This window comes from Acanthaster planci, linkage group LG10 (assembly GCF_054643075.1).
Source record: "Acanthaster planci isolate LZ-2023a linkage group LG10, COTS_SCS, whole genome shotgun sequence".
NCBI lineage: Eukaryota > Metazoa > Echinodermata > Asteroidea > Valvatida > Acanthasteridae > Acanthaster > Acanthaster planci.
Genome location: NC_141786.1, coordinates 146,868 through 161,139, shown reverse-complemented (window position 1 = coordinate 161,139; position 14,272 = coordinate 146,868). Strand labels below are relative to the sequence as shown.

General features: G+C 39.0%; 1 protein-coding gene across 4 annotated transcripts in view; it reads right to left on the bottom strand.

Moving 5' to 3' along the window:
• Positions 1–12,009, bottom strand: part of LOC110988888 (cell adhesion molecule-related/down-regulated by oncogenes-like) — a 113,670-nt gene extending 101,661 nt beyond the window's left edge. For all 4 annotated transcript variants that reach the window (XM_087142058.1, XM_022252815.2, XM_087142057.1 and 1 more), the window contains exon 1: positions 11,614–12,009. The gene's annotated coding sequence lies outside the window, so the exon portion shown is untranslated. The remainder of the gene's footprint in view (positions 1–11,613) is intronic.
• Positions 12,010–14,272: the final 2,263 nt, after the last annotated feature.

Genomic DNA, 14,272 nt, shown 5'->3' with positions numbered 1-14,272 from the left:
AGATTATGCTGAAGGAACAGTTCAAAAGTTAAACACCAGGGCATGTACCGTGTGTACTTGCATAGGTTCATGTATACATGTAACTGATCAGACTGTTATTCCAGTGCAAGACATTTGATAAAACCTTTTTGTTAACGGTCCCTATATTGTTCGTAATGTTTCTGTAGACAACTTTCCCGCCATGATGAAGTTCCCGTATATAGTACTTTGTTATGATGACATTATGATACCTGAACCACATGGGCATTTTCTAGTTCAATAACATACAGATGTAGGCCAGAATAAATCACTCATTGGTAGAGGATGCAGACAGCATTCCCATCTAGGCCACTTATTCATTTTAATAATGGCTGTGTTTTGGTACATGCTTCTGTCATGTTTGTATAAGCACAAGCTGTGTGTGTTGCCGATGGCGACAGAATGCTGTTTCTCTTACTGATCATGTCAGAAGGTGAAGATAATAGTGGGTCTGTTATGAATCAAAGGCAGACTTTGCTGAAATCGCTGGACAGCTGAAAGTTTGTCCTAACTCATGCTCAAAGCAAAGAGATTAAACTTCTTTTATTTGATACAGACCAAACAAAGGATAAATCTCCTTTGAAGTCCGGCCAAAAGTGGGGCACACATGCCCTAATGATACATGAACATGTACAAAAAGGTGCACACATGTACCGTGAAGGCAGAATCAGACATGTACATACAGGTGCATACATGTACCGTGAAGGCAGAATCAGACATGTACATACAGTACTGTACACACTACATGTACACATGCGCTTGAAAATTGATATACATGTAGTAAACTACTGTAACATAAAGAAATTGCTCTCCCAGAATTCTGCAGTACATTCATGGGTTCAGGATATGTACAGCACATGTACAATGTGTGCCACACTTATACATGTACATGTAGTTGTTTAAATAAATGGGCTACATGGAAAATGTGTAGATTTGCATGTACACATATGAGGATTTGTTATAACAAAACAGCAGGAAAAAGGGGTTAATTAAATATTCTTTTGAAAGGTACTCCTATTCTAAAACAAAAAAATATTTTATCAAATATGAAACATAAAGAAAAGTCCCTCACAGTTTTTTTAATTTGCTTGTTTACCAAGGAGAATTTTTAAAGATTTTGTTTGCAGGGGGGCCCTCTAGCTTGGATTACCAAAATGTTAAATCCAAAAACCTTGCCCTGATTTTGAGGCAGCCAGACAAAAGAACAACGATGTCCCATCCATTATCCTGGGGTGTCCAAATAACGTCAAAATCACACCAAAACATTTGCCTTGACGCACCTAAGGGTGCTGGCACCATGTCAATACAAGGGGCGACAAGGTTACAAAAGCGGTAAGTAATCGCGCGGAAGTTACACGCCAGATTGCATTGGGAAGAAAGGAGACCCCTTGCATCCAAATAGTTGCTGGATAAACATACATGGGGGAGAGATTTGTGGTTTTAACGCCTGACTGCGTGAATTTTATTTCTATTGTGTCCCAGTTCTTTTTCGGTGGATGTACTTCAACTCATTAAATCAGTGCCAAATTTGCCACAGACTGCAATAAGTACAGTAGGGGTATGTGCGCATGTGCACATGTTGTAAAGATGTACATGTATCATGCACGTACACATGTACATGTACAATCAATGAGATCTCAATATCAGGTCAAGTTATGAAAGAAAGTCAATGTGACAAAACATCACAGACAATTTTACACTTACGAAAATGAGATAGACCTGCAAACACAGAAGAACTGACAGGTATAAATTGAGACACGTGTACATAATTGTAGGTACTTCATACATGTACATGGTTCATGTATGCAGTCCATCATTCTTCTTTATGTAAATGGATATACCAAAGATTAGTAACACCTTTTTGTTTATCCACAGCTGTTGCTTCTTTTTCTGATTCAAATGAGATGTTATGGCCAATTTCACTATGGTTAGCAAAGATTAACTAAGATCCTTCATCTGACTTTTAATGTTAGCGTACTGTGAGTTTCCTGCAGAATGACAAAATTAAATCACTTGCAGACAACTTGTAAATTGATATCCCTGTCACTTTATCGCAACTGTAATGTAATACTACCAGGCCAAAAGTGGACAGGAAAGATGTCCACCAAGCCACAACAAATGAATGCTGAAAAAGTCCAATGGGTACAGCTTCATACTTTAGATACACTGCCACCATGCTGTAAACTGGTACTGGTACCAGTAAGTGCCAAACAATAAAGCTTCTTGTACTGAGTCACCAGCGCATAGAGATAGGTACAGGTGTAGGTGGCATGCGAAAAATGGTGCAACAGGTGTGGTTCCCAATCTTGAGCATAACATACATGTACCAACACAAGAGTGCTGTGCAAAGACAATGGGCATGCGTGCATGTGTATACACTTCTCATCCATTCGCTGCTTGAAACATGGCAGTAGATGCTTGGATATCGGTCAAAGGACGCAGAATATAGATTATATTTGTTCATCACAAATGAGAAGACAATGCATGCACCATTTCAATTATATTGGTAGAGAATCAAAAAGGAAATGCGAGTTTTCTTCGTGTTTTTTGGGCGGGGTTGTTTTGTTTCATGTTACATGTATCATGTTTCTGTTTTTTGTTTAGTTTTGTTAATTTCAAACAAAAGTAAGAATTCAAGATCACATACCATACTGTAGTAGCAGTCTATTCAATGCAATGTCAGCACATGAAAACTGACGCCATGTCAGCGTCACTGCATCAGGGAGTCAACATGGCATAGTGCTTCCCTTGCATTTTACCTATGCAGCCCTGGTTCAATACCCACTGGTGGCGGAAGCAGGGAGGGCCCCCATTTAGACTGTTTTGTAGGTTCTAAGATTGGGTGAGGCTCAGTGGATCGAGCTATTGATGACTGATGCCTGATGGTCTCACAACTGCCCCCCCCCCTTTGAAAATCATTCCACTGCTGGTATCAATACCCAGTTTGGTTCCATTGGGTTTTCAGTCCCTACATGATTCTGTTGGTTTTACTTGAATTATTTTTCTGGGGTCTAAACTGTAACTGCTTGTCACTGTCTCCTCTACAGGTTTCTCCAGGCTTACAAGCTACATGCATTTGAGGAATGTTGGTATCATGACAAGGAATACAAAGTGTAATTGATCATCATAATTTTTAATAATAAAAAATGATTGATTGTTTACTACAAGTACAAAGTATAAAAATATACCATACAGTAGAAATAATCTTGATTGCTTTCTGATTAGCACAAAAAACACTTATTCCATGCAGAACTCAATGCGTAAAAAATCACAGTAAATGACAAGAACAATTTCAAATAACTCATACATGTAATGTGTGATATTCTGTCAATCCTGAGGGGTAACTACATGTAAACTTTCTGGTTATAAACGTCCTATTAGGCATGTGCACAGAGGACTAACACAAAGGAATGTACATGTATGATGATAAGTTTCTATTTGGCTGCAATGGGAATACCATTTCAGGCAATACATGAGTATCAATGAGTACCACACGTATAAAGCCTTCCCCTACAATTCTGGTACCAAGACTCAAGATACTAAGATAAAGGATAACAGATGAAAACAGAGCTTTTAAAACTTTTAAGGCCAAGATTTTTTCTTCAGTGGAGCGCAAGGACGAATCTCCTCAAGTTCCCTGAAATCTGGGTTAGGAAGCATGGAAATGAAAGGCAATCAATACAAGGTGTTCAGTGTAAGCAAGAGGTGGTGTATAACTTGCAAGGAGTAGGAGCCCAGTTGACAGGTGTGTGCAAAGATCAAAGGTGTGTATGTGACTGCTGAAGGCTGGTCATTACTTAGCCCAGGTTGGACATTATCTACAAAGTACGGTCAGGGAGTACACCTGGGTTAGTCATTACTATGCATGTAGGATCACTTGGAAAGTTTCCAATGGAAACTTAATTTGGTTTTCAAGATGTATTTTTGCGTTGGGGAGATATTAATTATATATAACAGGTTTTTGCCCTTACATCTTGAAAACAGTTCGAGGTACCCGCTGCTTCATTTGACTCAGACCGGCCAGCCGACCCCAGCAAGCTCGGTGGTCGAGTGGTTAAGACATCTGCACTAGTAAGCAGGAGGTCGTGGGTTCGAGTCCCACCGGAGTAAGCTTGTGAGGTTTTTTTCGCAAGCTCTCGGACAAGCACTGAGCATACAGTGCTTATTAATATATGTTGGGTAAGGGCAAAAAACCTGTTATATATAATTAATTTGGTTTATCATTCATGTATGAAACACATGCCTCTGCAGGTATACCATGCACATTCCAGTGTGATATTAAATAAGCCAACGTGTATGTACAGGCTAACTGAGAAAGTTCTAATTCCAATAATAAAGCCAGTAACACAATACAAAGCAATTTCTTAAAGAGCCTTATTAATAAGTTTCAACAACTGGAGTTAATTAAAAGTACTGCCAAATTTTTAATTATTATTGAAAAGAACCAAAAACAATAATAATTCCTACAGTGTATTCCAATTCTTTTGCTTTAAAAGTTCAATCAGTCCCAGTAAACTTCTTTGCATCCCATCCCATGCTTTGGCTAGCTGGGCAAAGCTAACTTATTGCTACTGTGAATTCATACTGTCAATTTTAACACTTTCAAATGGAGCAGGATTCATAACTTCTACAATTAATAATAAACAACACCTAAAATTAAAATTCACAACATTTGTAACCTTTGTTTCATTCATCTTTACAAATAAGCAAATAACAGTTTTGAAGAGGAGCATGTAGGTGTATTGTTACTAGCCTGCCGAGAAAGTTCACGAATGCACTGCAGTGGCCCGCAGGAGTTTTTACCAGAATTTGTACACATGTACATGTATGTCGGCCAAGTGTTAATGTCAAGGCCTGGTTTGAGTCTCATTATTAAAAACCTGACCAGTTTTTTGTTACCAGCAATCACCAGCAATTGGCTACTTTAAAGACCAATTCCAAGGAAGTTTTTTCAGTTGGTTTTCCATGCTTTGTTGCAGAGTTACTTTCAAATCTCAATCCACACAACCTCTTCCATTAGTTTGGCCAAACACTTATAATCTAAACTGTCACCTGACAATCTCAAAGTTTAAACGTCTTGGATTGCTCATCATTGATCCACAGATCAATTGCCCCCTCCAGAGGGGGCACTTGTTATTAGCACCTAACTGGATCACTGGATAACGTTTCCAAGGAAACATGTAGTCCTTGACAACTTATGCAAGCTGCTCCAATTCTGGAAACCAAGCTGACAATCAATAGCACCCTCAAGAGTTAATGGGTCATTAATGCCATAGATTACAGAGTACAGACCGACAGCAGGTTTGATCTCTCCTCTCTTTCTTTCTCAAAGGGCACAGGTTTCCCAGGTTTGGACACAGATACGAAATACAGCGGGATCAATACTACCCTATAGGTGGAATGCTCATATGCTGGATTAAAGGACATGGCACAAACTGATCAAAGATTGACGACAGAAAGGGGTATCTATGGACATCTCAGATTCTGAAATATTGATCCTTGAATCAATAGCATCTCCTGTAGCCAACTAATGCTGCGTGGGATTAAAGGATTGGCATTCTAACTAAGATGCTTAATGCTGAAGTAATTTGCTGAAGTAAGGATGCAGTGAAGAAGGACATGCTGGATTATTAGTGAATCAATACCTGGGAGTAACTGAGGAGGGTTGGGCCACCCACTGGGGGAAATGGATAATCCTTTAAAATTTACTATGTAAATGAAGGTGAAACCATTAGCTTAGAAAATGGATCACCACAAAACCACAACACAAACCAAAATGCAGCAAATTCAGAACTGAGAAATATTTTCAAGATGAAGTATTGTACAAAGTTCCCATGCAGTAATAATGTGCTGTGTTAATGAACACAAAATTGATACATAAAAGCATACACATTGATACATTCACAACACGAATTACTGAAAGTATTACAATGTGTCAAAAAGAGTGCTACTGTTGAGGGAAGTCTACATGTACCCTCCTTACAGTTTTTAACATTAAATTTCATGACCATGTACATGTACCTGTATTCTGTAGAATTAGGGAAGATAACTTTTGTTTTAAACATCTGGAAAGAACCAGAAGAGCCAGTACAGTGTAAGTGAAAAAACCATGTGAAAATGAATTTGTGAGATTGTGCGGGTTCAAAGAAGATCCAAATTTTACCACTCAGAAAAGTACACAATTAAGAGGAACCCATTCTCCAGTTCTCTGTCTCAAGATTCATGTTATCAAGCATGCAAGGAAAATTTGCATAGTAACTGCCAACTTCAATACAGGCACAGGCAGTTGACAACAGTGCACCTCCAAGGGTTTGCAAATCGCTGGCCGATCACAACATGCCAAACCTAGTCTGTCGACCCTTTTCAAACGCACACTGGGTCAACAGATTTCGGGCATCTTGATTGGCCAATGTGTTGAAAACTCTTGGAGGCGCACTATTGTGAATGGCCCGTATTCATACAGGGTACATACCGGTACATACCGTATGATGTATGGTGTACATGTAGGTGAAGCAGGTTGGTTTCATGTCTGCGTGTACTGTACATGTACACATCATCAGATTCAATTTAATTGGATTGGGGAAATTTTGCATGCATGTTCTACTGACAAAACTTCTAGACCAGATATCAGCTACTTCATTATAACCACTTCCTTTTATGATCACTGTATTATCAACACTCTTGGTCATGGAGGTAATTTGGATCTCATTTTATGTTGACAAAGCTTTGACATTTGGCAGGTTCTCACAAAACTTGGCAAATTAATCACCTCTTATCGCTGACACAGAAATACTTGTGTTGTCAATGATGCATGTAAGTTCTTGCAACATGGCAAGAATCCCACTAACAGTAACAGGCTGCACTGTACATGTACATGTATATGTTTATTGCAATGCCTTCGGGCTTTATGTGTTCTTTGGGCTTTATGTTTAATTAATTAATGTATTAAATTGTATATATGTCAAATATTGATCAATTTGATGAAGCATATTAATACATGTAAATGTGTACTGATAGATGAGGGGGAAATTGATATCAACCAAGCAAGTTTTTTTGCCTCTACATTTGTAAAATTCCATCAAAAAATAGAAAGGCTCACATGCTCAACCTAACAAAACCCATTGGGTACAAAACTGGACACTGGTTCACTTTCCTCACTGGATGTGCACTTTAAATTCATCTGCAGATATGTACCGGTACCAGTACTGTACCTGTATACATGTACCCTAGGTAGGTCTTGTACAGGTGCATGATACATGCAATGCGAAGGTAGCACAGGATACCAGTAATCTAGTCCCACAGCAACTTAAAAGTACACAATACAAGAAATACATTCATATGGCCCTCTTTACAAATTTATATACCAGTGGCTTCATGTGCAGGTACTTTGGCATTAATATTGTTTGGACCAGTCAACGTGGCTGAGTATACTGTTAATGTGTACGTGGGAAGATTTTCAATACTGGAATGAGCAGGGCTTGGAATTGGGTTGAGTCCTGGTTGCTTTGCCAAAACAAGTAGACGTGTACTACCCATATAAATGTATTCAGCCAAACTCTGGTTTATTCTGTTTTCTCCAGTTTGTTTCTATTCAACAACCTCTGACTGTTAGTCTTTTGGTTGTGTGAAGAATTGTCTTGAAATTGGATGATTTGTGATTGTTGGGTTAATTTGAGCACACATTAGGGTTACGCTCAGCTTACTTGGTATTGGAAGACTTGAAAAAAGACCTGGCAAACATTAATAAACCTACTATAACGATGCAGGTAGACAATACCGGTATCTTGGAGTCTGATCTTTTTGGCTGCCATGGTGTGACACTGTCCTCTCTGGCATTTCAAAAATGGCTGGCCCTTAATCCTATTGTCAACTTTCGCTCCCTAGACATTACACACACATACCATGCATCATAGTATGCTAAGTTTCATGCACTGTTTGTACTGACCAGCTTAACTCAACATCCAAAGCTGGTAATCTCATTTATAATCATCTTCAAGAAATTTCCTCATATGTACATGATGTAAATGTTCAGATGGCACTTTCATATCTCTCATGAAAAGTGAAATGTTAAATAGTGCTCATGGAAGCTGTTCTTGGCTTCTAAAGCCTGTGGAACCATACTAAAAGACAAATTAATTCAGTCATTTAGCTTTCCATTTTTGGCAAGTGATTTTGATCTTTGAAGAGTGACATTCTAAGTTAGATGACCAAATTAACTCTTGAGTGACTTTGCTGATGTTTCTTTTTTAATTTACATGTGACATTGTACTTAAATACAAAGTTCATCAACAATTATTGAGAGAAAATTTACACCATATAGTCGTACATTGTATGTAAATCTTATACAAGAGTGTGGGTTCAGTACACTATCCGCTCCGCTCCGAGTGCAATAAAACAGCCTGTTTTTTTGTACCTCATAAGCACGTGTTTATAATGGAGATCAATGGCACGTTTGACTCAGAGCACGCTGAGTATGCATAACGAATTTATTCCTTAATTTATGGTCTTTACGTACAATGTATGCAGAACGTGTGCAAGAACCTGCTTGGAAAACTTACAACCATCTGCCTTTCTTTGGCTGCTTGGGAGTGCACCTCAACTCAGGGCTGATACATATGTACACGTACGATGTACATACTGTACATGTACAATGTACATGTACATTGTACTGCATTTAAGTGTGCACAGCTGAACTGTACCGGTAGCAATTGTCATGGGAGATTTTTACTTATTACATTCTACACCACTGCCTCCATCTGGCAAGAACGGATCACTAGCAATCCTGTTGAGTCAGGTTCTCTCTACCATGAACTCTGACATGATGGGGTCACCTTCCTTTGCATAGTTGAAAAATACAAACTCCTGTGAGCAACGGTACATGTGAAGTTCCTGTACTAGAAAGTCTGACCAAACTTGATAAATATTAAAGAATGTGCCAGAGCATAAGATTCTACTGTACATGAATGTAATCAACATAAGAACGTGTGACACAAACAACTGTCTTCATTACTTTGGTCTAGATTTGAACAGATTCATTTTTGCCAATTGAGGGCACATACACTTCAGTATCCATCTGAAGTTACACTTATACTTCCTGGTAAATAGGACTGTGCATCTGAATCGAATACCCAAGAACCTCAGCTCTTGTTAATGTACATGTACATCCATGTAAGGAACCAGTTCTAGCTTAAGGGACTGGGTACCAGTAATAACGAAGTAATTTACACCATAAGTGCATAGGCAGAGATGGTTGTTGTGTTTCACTGTGACTCATGGTGGCAACATTAATCTCAACAAGATTTTATTGTACATCCCCGTCTGCAAAACATTTGCTGGCCACTTGGAAAAAAGTGCAAGAGCTGCTGCACAGCCCACGCAGGACAATCATCCAGCCCACAAGAATTATTTATTTTTGAGGACTTAAAATTCATTTTAATGGTGGCATTCATTCGCATTCTGCTTAGATTTATTAAGATTGCACATGTAGTAGAACCACTGACCTACTCTACATGCTGTACTGGTGCTTCAGTATGCAGCATGATGACCCTTGTGGTTAGATCGTCAGCACTGCTGTGAGGCACCAACCTTAAACCTTAACTTGCCGATTTTTGCATGCTGCGGCTTATACACCACCAATTTATATTGCGAAAATTATGGTACTCCCTGAGGAGCAGAGATAGGTGTAGTTTGAGAAATGTTTAGACATTACTAATACAGCCTGATGAGCAAAATATAGACACTACTGAATGACAGATACGGTACATGTAAGTACACAAATACTTTGCACCTTATAAATACCATGAAATAAGTGTACAGTCACAATATGGGCACCATGGAATATGATTGTTTGCCACATGTCTGCATTGAATTAGGAAGTGATGACCATTCTGGTGACTTATGTGCAGTACGTGCAAATGGTTAATTTTATTATTGTACGGTTTTCACATAACTTTTGAGTAGAGAAATTTTAGCAAGTCTGTTGTTTAAATACATAGCCGGAAGAAAAATGCTCAGAATCCATCATTGGCTTCAACTGAAATAATTTATATATGGAACACTGTTCACTAATTGTGAATAATGCTAAACGTTTACAGGTGTCCACAACTAATTATCCACCATGAAATAAATGAATCTCTCAAAAAAAGAACAGTTAAACAAAATAAAAATAAATTCATAGTGTCGGTGCATATAATAATCAGTATCACATCTACATAATAGCATCTGTCCCAACTGCGGTGTACATGCAGCGTATAATCCTGCAGTTAGGCCTGCCTGACGATACCATATGGGGCTGTCCACAAAATATATACGCACGAAGAGGAAAGGGGGGTTGGTGCCAAATGTTGCATACACCATGTGTACAGAGGGAAGGGGGGTCAAGCCAGTGCTTACTGTACACAAACCAAATATTTCCCTTTAATGAATCCACATCACATCAATACACCTGACTTTCTCATACAAATAAATATCAGACTCAGCTTTGGAGACAGCCTCCTCCACCATTCACCCTACTACCAGTATTTATCCTCCAGTGCCAATGCCCATCATTAGTAAACCCCAACATTACCCCTGCAGAAGCATGTTCCCACAGTTGAGTAAAAGTCGAGGACTGGTGATATTTTTGGTTATTACTCTCATGTGTATACGTATGGGGGAGAGCGAGGTTGGAGCCACTGGGTACGTCATGCATACAGCCTTTACAGGGGAAAGGGGGTCTGAAAAGTCAGCACTTTGTGCGTAGAGTACTTTATAGATGGCCCATATTATATCTGCCCTGAATTGAAGTGCACCCTCACCGGCAAAAAAAGACAGACTGGTATGAAGTTTTCCAACCAGTTTCTTGCCTGCGTTCGACGTGCATGTGAAGACCATACATTCCGGCATATTCGTTGCGCATACTTAGCATACCCCACGTCAAACAAGCATTAGCATGCACACCTACATGCAGTGAGTTTGTACCAAAGGACGGTCAATTTCATTTGTTCCCACTCAGAGCAGATAGTGGCCAGATAGTGTGTGCATAGCATCCATAAACATTCCTTATGTACAGGTGTACATCGGCAACACCTCCACGCACAATCTAGATTTTGTTTGTCATACTGATACACCAAGAGGTTAAAAACTTTTCTGTAAAACTTTGCTGACTATACGATCATTTGGACTCCCTTACTACAGCACTTGTTGGAAATGTCACAACTTTATTTGGGACTGGTGCAAAGGGGGTTGAGGGCTCATAATATGCATATATGCCATGGGCATGATGGATGGATCTCATGCTCAGTAACCATACTAAACTAATTATTCTGTGACAGAATAATTTACAAATTCAGTGACCAGACACATTTCAATTCCAGAAATATGAAAATAAACAAAAAGAGCAATATTTGCGACATGAGGATCTTCGAATTGTGTGGGAACTTTAAGAACACAACTTGCCATGGGTTCATAACTAGTGCAACCCTTCTTAACTTTTTTCCCTTTACAACAGTTTCACAAACTTCAATCATAGGATGTTCCAATTTTCCCACATTTGTTTTCACGCAAATCGAACACCTAGACGCAGATATTCCACTTCAGTACCTTCTCTGAACCTACCTTCTCTCTAAGATGCAAGTTTACTGAAGCTGAGATCATCTCAAATGGCAGAAATCCGGTGATAATTTCGGCGAGTCCGGTAGCATTCTTTGGTCGAGCTTGTCAGTTATCACACATGCATATGTGTACTGAGTAAACTTACAACAGTGGAAGGGTCAACGTTCTTATGCAAATCTTGCTATAAACAACCGCATGAACCCAAGCAGGGGTCAACATGTCTTGGTCGTTCGTACTGCCACTAAACCTTAATGGAATTGGTTGAGTTCTGGAATGGTCAATACCGGTTGATTGTTGGAGACGTTAGTGCAAAAATTCAAGTTGGATATTCAACTTTTTAGATCAATAAGGTCAAATAGAAAGTTTCTTCCACTCAAATGTGGGTCACGCTTCGTGAGATAAGGGGCGAGGCGCAGCGATGCTGATGGTGGTCAGTTTTCAAGATGGGATAGAGGGCGCTGTAATTGATGATTGGCCATTCATAGCCGGTTTCTTCATTCTGACCGCGGCTTTTTGGGTTATCCATTACAAGGGATTCTTCGCCCAATAACGTTTTATTTAGCCTAAATCCGTTAACAAATATACAGCTTCTTTCCTCAAGTTATGGCCTAAAGGACGGAAATTAAATTGATCGATCATGGGCCTCGCCGACTTTTTAATCTCTACATGTCACAAAAAATGTAAATAAACAGTCAGTCTTTTACTAACAGTTTTTGGACTACTAAGGTAGGGAAGTAGTGGAAACAAACTCACAAATGCGCAAACAATTACAACAGGAAAATTATGAAGCGCAATTCCACAGTGAATTCTAGAATCCTGTGCTTCACTTGCATTTATTATGTTTTATCAAAAGCTCTAAAATTATGGATAACCTTACTGTTTTAATTCTGACTGAAATGCAGAAAACTCGTGCAGATATAGTTCAGAAAAAAGTCCGTTCTTTGGACCTCTTTGCCATTCTATAACTCTGTCATCAAGATGTACAAATGTCTAATAAAAAGATCAAAAGGAACCACCGACTCAGTGCCCAGAGTGGAAAGAGAATTCGGGATCAAATGGAATAGTAAAGTAAATGGGACAAAACTATAAATGTATTGATGTCGATCGACCCCATTCAATATAAAAGGCCTGTAGGCAAACGTGGCGAAACAATTGCACATTGTACGGAGCATGAACTGACTCGTTTCGTCATGGCATAAACGTGGGCATACTGCTATAATTCCTTTAGAATAATTCTGAAATGGTTGTATCATAGGGGAGTCTGCCTTTCATTCATTAATGAAATGCACAGTTTTCAAAGTGCTTAACTGCTGGCAAAGCTTTTGCTAAATTTTGCTTCAGAATACAGTGTACATGCAATTGTGGTTCCTGGTACCAGTGTGAAGGGTATTACCACAGAATATTAATTTATTGCACTTCTGTCACAAAGTCAATAATTAAATCACAAATATTTCAACTGGAGTGTTAGAGAATGAAACAGACAGTAACCTTCTTCAGTAGGCTATATGCGGCGACAATTTCTGGATGAAATACCTCGGGCCAGCATTTTGTTCCCATATTTATTACATCACAAACAGAACATGAAATTTGGCGGGATCGGGGGGTTAAAGATTATGAATCGCATATGGATGGTTTAATAACTAAATTATAGCATGTTACGTAAAAGTAAGTGCCTTTGGTGCATTGGGAAAGGTGAAATAAATTGATTTTTTTTCAACCGACTCAAAATACTGCGTCTAAAAAACCCCAAACGATTCTTTTGTCCAAAAAACCTGCGTCGGGGGAAAAATGTTAACTTTTGTAATTTATCTCTATTTTTGAAACTACATTTCGCGGAGTTTGTAATCCGATTTATTAAAAATAACAGCCTCATAGAATTGGCCCGGGAACGGCGCTAATGTAAGGAGGGAAAATCGGGCACATACATGAACGCCAGAACAAGTCGACAACATAATGTGCTTGCTTTCCGTTCGAAGTTGTTAATTATTCACACTAACGTTTGCGAATATGCTTCGCTGGTCCAAACTTTGGTGCAATAGGAAATAGTGAGCAACATCCCTTCACAAACTGATACCTTCTCCATGTAATTGTGTCACTGTCAGGTATATTTGGAAGAGTTTATAGTAGGCTCAGCGGGCAGCCGCGCTGGAATTAGTGTTCCGTACCTTTAGGGTCCACGTGACATCAAGAATCCTTAGCGCTACCTATATCCTCCACAAAATCAAAAATTCTTGAAAACATCTGTAGTTTTATAAAAACTCATTACAAAGTTTGGTACAGGCGTGTGTCCTATATGGTGCATGTACACTGTGTTATATTTTTGAGACACTGGTTATTTCATACGCCCTTTAACTTACAGCAGGCACAGTGCATAGTGGAATACCACCTGATTACGGATGACGGCGTCTTTTCTTCAATTCATAACGATTAAAGGAAGTTTGTTCATTGAAGTCTTTACTTGAAAACATTTTCAGGAAGGGTTGGGCTATGTGCCAACAGTATACACAGCCATCCATATTTTTGGGGGGGTTCCGCTTATAAATTAATAATAACATGTATGTAGGCCTTCAGTAGTATAGCAAGGTAGAAATCACGTCACAGGCTCATAAAAGAACTTCAGGCTAAGAAATCTATAAAAAGATAATGACCCAAAGATGATTCG